General features: G+C 40.2%; 1 non-coding gene across 1 annotated transcript; it reads left to right on the top strand.

Annotated features, from left to right (window-relative positions):
• Nucleotides 1-8,142: 8,142 nt before the first annotated feature.
• Nucleotides 8,143-8,248, top strand: LOC131002112 (small nucleolar RNA R71). The gene has a single exon (XR_009094188.1). It is a non-coding gene; the product is annotated as a small nucleolar RNA R71 (small nucleolar RNA).
• Nucleotides 8,249-9,964: the final 1,716 nt, after the last annotated feature.

Below are 9,964 nucleotides of genomic sequence, written 5' to 3'. Positions count from 1 at the left end.
TTTGCTTCAGAAAGGCAGTTCAGAGGCTTGGAACATCATAGAAAGTATGGCTGCTACAAGCTATCAATGGCCAGTAGAAAGAGTACAATTGAAAAGGGTGGCAGCTGCTTCCAGTTCTGATCCTATGGCAGCAATGGTTACTCAACAGGCAGCGATGGCTACGCAGCTGGCAGAGCTGACTACTAAGATCAGTGAGTTGAATCGAGGTCAGCCAGGAATGTATGGCAGAGGTCAGCAATATCAGCAGGACCAGCAGCAGTTCCAGCCAGGAGGACGACCGCAACCGAATCTTTCTTATGGCAACCCAAACAATGCTTTGCAGCCTCCACCTGGGTTTTCTGTGTCTAGTGGAGGAGTTATCAATGAGCCGAAGAAAGTATCACTGGAGGATATGATGCAGCAGATGTTAACAGAGATGTCTAGTATGAAGGCAACTGTTAATACAAGGATGACCAATTTGGAGTCTCAAGTGGGTCATATTGGAAATAATTTTTCAGCACTCTCCAAGAAAGTGCAGATGTTGGAGACTCAAGTTGGTCAGATGGCCAACCAAGCAGCTGCGCAGCACAAGTCGAGCCAATTCCCGAGCAACACTACTGCCAATCCAAAGGGCCAATGCAATGCTATTTTCGATGGCACTCTATCTCCAAAAAATAGGAGAATGAGCAAGGAGAATGAACAACCAAGTAAGGAACCATACAAATCTCCTATTCCACTTAGGGAATACATCCCAAAAGCTCCATTCCCCCGTAGGCTAATGAAGAGGGAGGTGCTTGAAGAGCAATGTGCTGTGAAGCCGAGCAAAAAGTATAACGCAATTCAATTGAGAAGTGGGACAGAGCAGCGGGATCATCCAGAGCAGCGGGATCATCCAGAGCAGCGGGACGGCAAGGATGCCAAGGAAATCAAGCTGGAGATCTCCCATTGCAATAATGAGAAAAAAGTTGTCAATCCCGAGGAGACATAGCATAGATGTATAGTGGATGAACTAGAGAGACTACTTGAAGAATCGGACCGACGTGCACAGCCTCAAACTCTCTCAAAATTGCAGGATCCCAAGGAAAAAAAAGAAAATATAGTTGTTCACACCAAGAAGATGGGGGATGAGGATAAGAAAATCTCGCAGGCGAAAGCTGTGTGCACTGAGCTGCCAATGAAGCTACTTTCGAAGAAGAAAGATCCGGGTAGTTTCACCATTGAGTGCGAGATTGGAGGAGAGCTCTTTCTCGAGGCTCTTTGTGATTTAGGGGCTAGTGTCAATGTGATGCCCATCTCTGTTTTCAAGCGGTTGGGAATTGGAGATCTCAAGCCGACCTCAATGGAGATTCAGATGGCGGATAGATCAAGAGTGAAGCCGAGAGGAAAGCTTGAAGACATCTTTGTGAAGGTTGACAAGCTCGTCTTCCCCACGGATTTCTTGGTCCTCGATATTCCTGAAGATGCAAATCCGCCGTTGATTCTTGGTCGATCATTCTTAGCTACGGGGAGGGCTATGATAGATGTGCCCAATGGAAGCGTCATCTTTCACGCAGCTGATGCGCATGAGTCCTCTATCTCTGTTCGTGTTAGGCGGTCTGTCACGCCCGCAGCGTTTGATGTTCATTGAGACCATGAGGTATCGTCGAGCTCTAGACGTTAAATTAAGCACTTGTTGGGAGGTAACCCAACTGTTTTTCTTTGTTTTGTTTTTCTTTCTTTTAGTTTCTTTTTGTTTCTTTTTGTTTCGTTGTTTTCTTTGGGAGTTTAGTGCAGTGTTGAGCTTGGAAGATGAGGGAACTCGCGCTTTGTTCATACCACCACCATGGAGCATATTTTTCTGTGAGTAGTGACACACATATCATCATCCCTCCAAACTTATTTTCGAACTTATGTTCTGTAATAAGTTTGGGGGAGGGGGTGGGAGTAGATATGTGTATCACTTTTATTATTTTTGTTGGCTTTATTGTTTTATCCTGCTTGGTTGGTGGTGTGTGTTTGTTTTGTTTTTGAGATGATTAATGCTCCATTATATTTCTGGTGAGATGCCAATGATGATTTCTGTGGAAAAAAAAAATCGAGTTTGATTTTCTTTGATGATTTAAGCATAATTGGAACTAATCTATATATAATATAAAAGACCAGTTCAACGGTAATATTTTCCCGGCAATTCTTTTTATAGTTTTTTTCTTCCACAATTTTCGATATGTTTAAAAAAACGTGTGCTCTTTTCTTATCAATAGGTAGTTTCTTCTTTCTCAAAATCTAATTTCTCCATGATCCGTAAATGGCACACTTCTCTTTACCAATCAGTTTTCTCTTTCTCTTCCAAATCAAGTTTCGGAAAAGAAAAGGATGAGTTCACAGTTAAAACAACAACCTCTAATTATATTCCCTCTAATTATATTCTAGACAAAAGACAGCAAAAAAGATACACACAAAAATAAAAACTCAACTGAATTAAGAAGAGAGAAGTATTAGGGATGAAGAGCTCGAGGCCAAATTTGAGAGCGGCGCATCTGGTGTAGATTTGTACCGAGTCGAGGCATAAGAAAATATTCGATTATTCGAATTGATATTAAACAGTATTTTTTTTGAATCATTATTCGAAAATTTGATTCGATTTTTGGGTGAATCAGGTATAGAGGGAACAAGAATTAGAAAAAGAGATAAAGAGGAAGGAAGGACGACAAAGATGGTGGTCTTCAACCAGTCGTTGGCGGAAAGAGACGACGACAGAGGCGGCGAGACAACGGCGGCATTTGTTGCTAGCGATTCTTCCAGATTTGTTTAGGGGAAAGTTTGTAGATTTCGAGAGATAAAAACGATGCAAACGACGGCATCCAGGTCACAGCTATTAGTGTTCGTCGGATTTTAAGGAGGAAGGGGTAGGTGGAGAAGTTTTTAGAAATCTGGCATGATTTTGGGGAAGATGGGATGACGATGAGGGAGGCGAGAGAGGATGTGTTTTAAATTCACAAATTTTTCGTTTAGAATTAATAGTGGAGTATAATATATGACCATCATTAACCTAAATAAATATACGTTTGTTCCATATTAAAGGGAGTTTTGATAATGGATTTGTTAAAAAGGAGTTGGGCTTTTAAACAAAAATTATTTTGGGCCTCCAAATAATTTTATTTATATTATAATTATTTTCTAAACGCCATCAAATTTGATCATGAAAAAATTATCCGTATGCATCTTAAATTTAATATAGTATAAAAATTATTAAAAATGAATTTAATTAAAATGAATAAGTTATGAAAAAAATTAGAACATTTTATTTTCTTTCTCTTCGTTAAAAATTTATAACTTTTTATTTATGTTTGTGAATTAAAATATTTATTATGATGAATAATATATGCATAGTGCAAATTTTTGTTATCGAATAATTTTTAAATTTATTTAATAACTATAATTATCATTACACTTTGTATAAATAGAAAATTTACATTTTTAAATAAAGGATTTTATTGAATAATTGATTTGAATTATTATATTTTATTAAAACATACTCCCTCCGTCCGTCAAGATTATGTCAAATTGTTTGGGCACAAGATTTAATAAAATTGGTGATGATTTTGATATAGTGGAGAAATGGTCCCACTACTTTATGAGATGTGTGATTGAGATTGAATTTTGGGTGAATTTTTTTGTAAATAAAGAGTGAGTAAGGATAAAATATTAAAGAGGATGGTGGGACCATTGCCTTAAAAGGAAAGTGACGTAATCTTGGCGGACGCCCGATATAATAATTGTACATAATCTTGGTGGACGGAGGGAGTATTTTGTATTTATTTTTTAATTTTTAATTATTTATTTATTTAAATTTATCATTTAATTTTGATTTCCATCGTGCATCGCACGAATGGGTATATACTAGTTTGCATAATTCTAGAGTGATTTTAACCTTGACTTTTGGACGTTGAATAAACCTGTGAGATTTTGAGCCATAACTGTTTATAATACACAGTTTATTCTTTGTTGTGAGTTTTGTCATGCATGTGGTGATCTTCTAGAACTTGCCATGGTTTCTGTGTCGAGGTTGCTGTTGTGCCCAGGATTAGGAGATGATTTTAGGCCATCTTTTGTTAGCCACTTTATTATCCCAAACACTGTCTTTAACGAAAAATTATCCTTTGTTATCCACTTTGAGCCTATTTAGCTTTTATTCTTTAGCCGGATGATAGGGGGTGATGAAGTATATGGGGATCTTTGTGTGGTGAATATTCATAGTGGGTTGTGAAAAAAGAAGAGATGATTTTGTGTTACTATTTACTCTTATGAGCTCTAGAAAATTTGTGGAAAGAAAAGAGAAAAAAAAGTTGTTGAAAAAAAAAGAGAAAAAAAAGAAGAAGAAAAAAAAAGAAAAAAAAAGTGTAAAGTCGAGTGTTTATTGAGAAATTTGTTAGAAAATCGACTTTGTTTGTTGGAAATAAATGGAGAGCATAAAAGAGTGTTTAGTTTTGTATGGTGATGATTAAATCCCTTGAGTAGTGTTGATTATGGTGATATAGTTGGGTGGAAGATGGAATTTATTCCATACTTGATTAGTGAAGTCATATGGTGTTCTTGATTTATTTGAGTCACTTAGCCTATATTTCCCTACCTTAACCAATGTCCCTACATTATAACCCAAAGAAAAAAACCTTTTTGATCTTAGTCCTGGCACACTTTTAGCGATGGAGATTGTAGACGATTGGCAAGCTAATGGTAAGCGATCTATATTGCATTGAATTCGATGAGAGTATACACGTCCCGTTCCATCAAATTGAGAGTTGAGTGATACACATACCTTGTGAGATTCAATTGTTTGGAATGTCAAGGTTGATTTTGCTATAGGTTGTGTTTATTGGTGAATTTTGTGCTTAATTGTTGAGGATTTGAGAATTCTATCATTCTTTATCTTTCGGAGGCATTGATGAGCTAGATTTCTTACCCATTCGTGTTATTGATTTTATTCTTCTCATTATTCGAGGACGAACAATGGCTTAAGTTTGGGGGAGTTGATAACACTCATGTTTCCATGGTTTTTATTGTTCATATGATGATAATTTTATAGGAAATTGAGTGTTTGATAGTTGTTTTGTGCTTAATTTGCTTTATCTTGTGAAACACGATTCTTACTCAAACTTTGAAGGAAATTTCAGGTTTAATGACTTCTAATTTGGAACAATGTTCTGCAATAGAAGTTGTAGATCGTCTCGATACAAGTTCGTGAGCGCAAACAGTTCGCAAATCCGAGTTCGGACGAGGAAGATATGGCCGAAACAAGAAAGTCGCGCGCAGCAGTGAATAGTGCCCGACGGGAATTTCCGAATTTTCGGGATTTTGCGGGATTTTCGGATTTTATCAGTATTTTCGAGTTCTATACTGTATTTATCCCCTGTGCCTATATATATGTTCTCTTTTGACCTATTCAGGGTTCCTTTTTCAGTTCCCAGCTTTAGTTTTTCAGTTTCATAGCTTTAGATTATTATTGCTTTCCAGTTTTTACAGCTTGGATTGGATTTCCACAAGATTGAAGATTCAAACCGCTACAATTGTTTTATTCAGAGTTTTATTTAATTCAGTTCTTTCAATTGCGTTCTCATTAATTACATTTTTGCTTTCTTTTATTATGTTTGGCTAGTTCTTTTATCTGAACCTAGGGTTTGTACATAGCTATTTAATTATGTGTGTGTGATTTATTGATATCAATTTGCCTTCCAACTTGTGATTCATGATTCCTGGTGCTTAATTTCTTGTGAATTATTTGGCCAATAATTTACATGTCTAGCTGTTCAGTTTGAGTCTTGAATGCGATAATTGTTCAGCCGATTCAGGAATGCATGTTATAGAAGTAGCTTTGACACTTGAATGGGATAGGTGAAACTATAGGGAGCTATTCTTTGTGTACGCTTGGGAGTTAATTTATTCCTTGGAGTCTTGAATGTGAAGGGGGGTAAATTAATCTACTTTCATAGGTGTTCGTTAGAGAAGCTTGTGAATAGTTCTGTGATCTCTCATCAGGGTTGGATTAAATTGGTAATTGAATCAATAGATTAAATGCATGTAGTTAATTAGTAAAAGTACATCCTTAGGGTCAGAGTCTTTTATTATTTGAGTTTTTACCTTATTTTATTTGTTGTTATTTGAATTTAGTGCTAATCAAACCTCCCTACTTTCTGTTGCATGTCTACTGTTATAGTCTGTTTAGGAGATAGCTAGAGTTATTTCGTTGTGTCAGTCCCTGAGGATACGATACTCGATTGCTTATTATTTGCTACAATTGCCTGTGTTAGTTGCAGTTTTTGTTGCTAAGAAATTAGTGATCATTAACCAAAATCCGATTGAAGCTCTAGCTGCCCTAACGCCCTTGTAAACATAACTTCTTGAATTGCAGATGTGGGTCCTCCAAATGAGCGTTCCATGCTCATATCATGAGATGGTCCTCTATCCACCCATCCAAGGAGATCGAGTGACACAACCTCATCGAACTTCTCTTCCAGTAGCAAGGCAGACAGAAAGCCTTGCTCTATATCACCTTCCTCGTGTAGCTTATCCAGAGGTTTCTGCTCAATGTCAGCCTCATCCTGCAAGATAGCTAGGAATTCCTCCACAATCTCGTCCTCCTCCTGTAACTTACTAAGGAGTTCCTGCACAATACAATCCTCATCCAAAGCATCAAATGTTTCAACATAAGAGCAGATTTGAATTAAGGAAGTGGGGGTAGTAGGTTTTTTATCAAAAACTGAGAATGTCACCGCTCTACCTGCCCCTACCATACTTATAGTTCCCGTATTCACATCGATACGAGTATGGGTGGTAGCCATAAAGGGTCGGCCAAGTAGCACGAGATGCCCATTCTCCCCTCTAATCCCTTTTCCCACATCAAGGACGACAAAATCAGCCAAAACACTAATTCCCCTCACAACCACCTCAACATCCTCAACAAGGCCTCGTGGGCTGCTAATGGAGCCGTCAGCTAGCTCTATCTTAATATTCGTGCATTTCAGCTCTTTATTTCCCAATTTCTCAAAAATATCAAGCGGCATCAAATTGACTGCCGCGCCCAAATCAAGCATTCCTAAAGTCTTTTCAACCCCACCTAAGCTAATATCAAAAGTAAAGCTACCTGGATCTCATTGCTTGGGTGGTGGTTGTTCTGGTTTAGCAGTGACAGGTGGCAGTGGCTCACTGGGGCATTGGGTAGCCTTGATTGCTTGCACGGTTTTGCTTCTTCATTTCCCCGTGGTTATTGGGGCATTCTCCTTGATTACCGCCACGGCATGAGCTTGATGCGGCTGTTGGTCCTGGTTTGGGAACTTCCCAGTTGGCTGTTCTTGCTGCAGCTGATTCAAGGCTCCTGTTAGTTGCCCAACTGTAGTCTCGAGGCGCTTGATGGTAGCACTCTGAGCCTCCATCGCCTGTTTGCTAGCTTGCATGAAAGCTTGCATCTGATCTTCAAATAAGGGGCCTGGAGGTTGGTGCTGCTGAGGTGGGTAGAGTTGTTGCGGTGGTTGTTGTTGCTGATATGGATGAGGGTAATGCTGCTGCTGAGGGAATGAGGGCTGTTGTTGAGATGGATAGAACTGCTGCTGGTTCTGATACCCCAATTGCCGTGGAGGTCGGGGGAACTGATTGCCTTGGTTAGATCCCGACCCTTGGCCAGGAGCTTGGTTCCTCCATCCCGAATTCTGCTCATTTCTCCAACCCGAGTTGGAGCTTTGTTGCCCTTGATTAAAGCTGGGCCCCTGTTCAAATTGAGCCCTCCCCGGATAGCTCTGAGCAGCATAGACCTCTGCTCCTCCTTCAGGTGTGAAATCCTCCATGCAATGGCACGCGTTGGTTCCATGACCAAAATCGCCACATATGCCACATCCTTCTGCTGGTGGCGCGCGAACTGGTGGAGCCTCCTCCTGGTTTATCGTGAGGTTCTGTACTTGCCTCATCAAGTCAGCTACCTGCTTCTGAAGCTCATTGTTTTGAGCTAATGCATTCGCTTCAATCCTCCTTCCTCTAACTGATTTCTGTTAAGAACTCGCGGCGAGTGTGTCGAAGATCTCCTTGAGCTCATTGGCTGTCTTTCGGGCAATGTTACCCCCTGCTGTACTGTCCACCATGAACTGTGCCGTCTGAATCAATCCGTCATAGAAGAACTGTATCAACATGACGGGTGCTAACTGGTGCTGTGGGCACTGGCGGAGGAGCTCTTGGAATCTCTCCCAAGCTTCGTGGAGAGGCTCATCAGCTTCTTGCATGAAGTTCATTATCTGGCTCCTAATCTCCTGTGTCTTGTGACTAGGATAGTACTTGAGCATGAACTTCTCACATGCCTCTCCCCATGTGGTGATGGAGTTCGACGGCAGGGACAGTAACCACGTCCTAGCTTGGTCCTTGAGTGCATAAGGTAAGCACTTGAGTCTCAACTGATCCTCGGTGAGTCCCAACAGTGGGAAGGTTTGCACTTGAGAGCAGAAGTCACGGATGAACTGTAAGGCGTCCTCACTTGGCATCCCATGAAAGAGCGGCAGCAGGTTTGAATCGTTGGGCTTCAGATTGTAATTCCGGACTGCTGTGGGAAGCACTATCGCTGAAGTGCTAGTGTTCCCAATAATCGGTCTGGAGAAATCCCCCATGTATTGGACATTCTGCTCCGCCATGGTTTCTTGGTCAGGATTAGGCCGAGCTTCTTCTTCTCCTTCCGAGTGCAATGGAGGTGTATCCTCAACGGCTTCCAGAATGGGGTTGGAAGCGATTCTCTCTTCACAGTTTTCCTCTCGAAACTGTGATTCCACAAGGCTTCTCGAATTGGACTCGGACTCCTTCTCCAGGCTTGAAAGAACCTCACGAGGTCGATGAATGTTATCGTAGTAAGGTGCAAGCTTTCTCTTCAAGCTTCTACGTCCTTGCATACATAACACGAACAAACAAATCAAACGCACCGGGGGGAGAAAATAACCGAGTTAAAAGAAAGAAACAAAAATAAACACAGAAAACAATGCAACACAATCAAATGCCTAAAGCCTTCCCCGGCAACGGTGCCAAAATTTGACTCAACCCAAAACACCTAAGGGATTGACTCGCAATCGTACGAGGTCGTCCTAGTGTAATAAGCTAACCCAAGTCGTCTCTCAAGGAAGGCTAAACAGGGCTCTGATCATGCTACGCACAAAAAAATAGGAAATAAACCTAAACACTCTAATCAGAAGGTTGGGTCTGACACTCTCTCTCCGGTTAACTAATTCGTAATTAAAATAAAGCATATAAATTTACCTAGGCGAAAGATAGGAAGCAGGTAAAGAAAGCAACAAGGCAAATAAAGCTAGTGTTCTAAACTAGCAATGTAGAAAACAATAATTAAATCAACAACCAAAGACAACGATTATCTAGGCGAGATAAAAGAACAAGCATCTAATCAAATTAATACAAAGCATGATTTTTCCTAAGGGACATGTAAATGAAAAGCGACATAAATTCAATTGAGTATTACTCTAACAAATCAACCAACGATCTAACTATACTAACTAGGCAATAAGATTAACAAAGCATAAATCAATGCTAAATATCATTATCAAAATGTGTTCAATTATCTAGGAAAAGAGAAACCAAGAAAGCTTGTAGAATTCGATAAATCAATAGATAGAACTTACAATTGATTCAAGGAAACGACGATCTAGCGTAATCCGAGAGTTTCTAATGTGTTTCTCCCTATCAAAACTCTAAGAAAATACAGTAAAAATGGAGTTGGAGGCTGGATTGGTCGAGAGTGGTCAAAGAAACCCTAAAAATCGGCTTTTAAATGGAAAAACGTAACTGCCAAATTACACAGGGACGGCGGCGCCGTGAGCTCCCTTCGCTGATCCTCTCCAAAAACTGCACGGTGCGCGCCGTGGGGCGGCGGCGCCGTGAGACTTGATCCAAAAAGTGCTCCCAAACGATGCCAAACAGCACGACCACTCCCGATTCCTGCACACAACAGTAACACCACCAAATAATATCG

Source organism: Salvia miltiorrhiza, chromosome 8, assembly GCF_028751815.1.
Source record: "Salvia miltiorrhiza cultivar Shanhuang (shh) chromosome 8, IMPLAD_Smil_shh, whole genome shotgun sequence".
NCBI classification, from domain to species: Eukaryota; Viridiplantae; Streptophyta; class Magnoliopsida; order Lamiales; family Lamiaceae; genus Salvia; species Salvia miltiorrhiza.
Note: the sequence above shows the minus strand (reverse complement) of the source record. Positions and strands in the feature narration are given on the sequence as shown.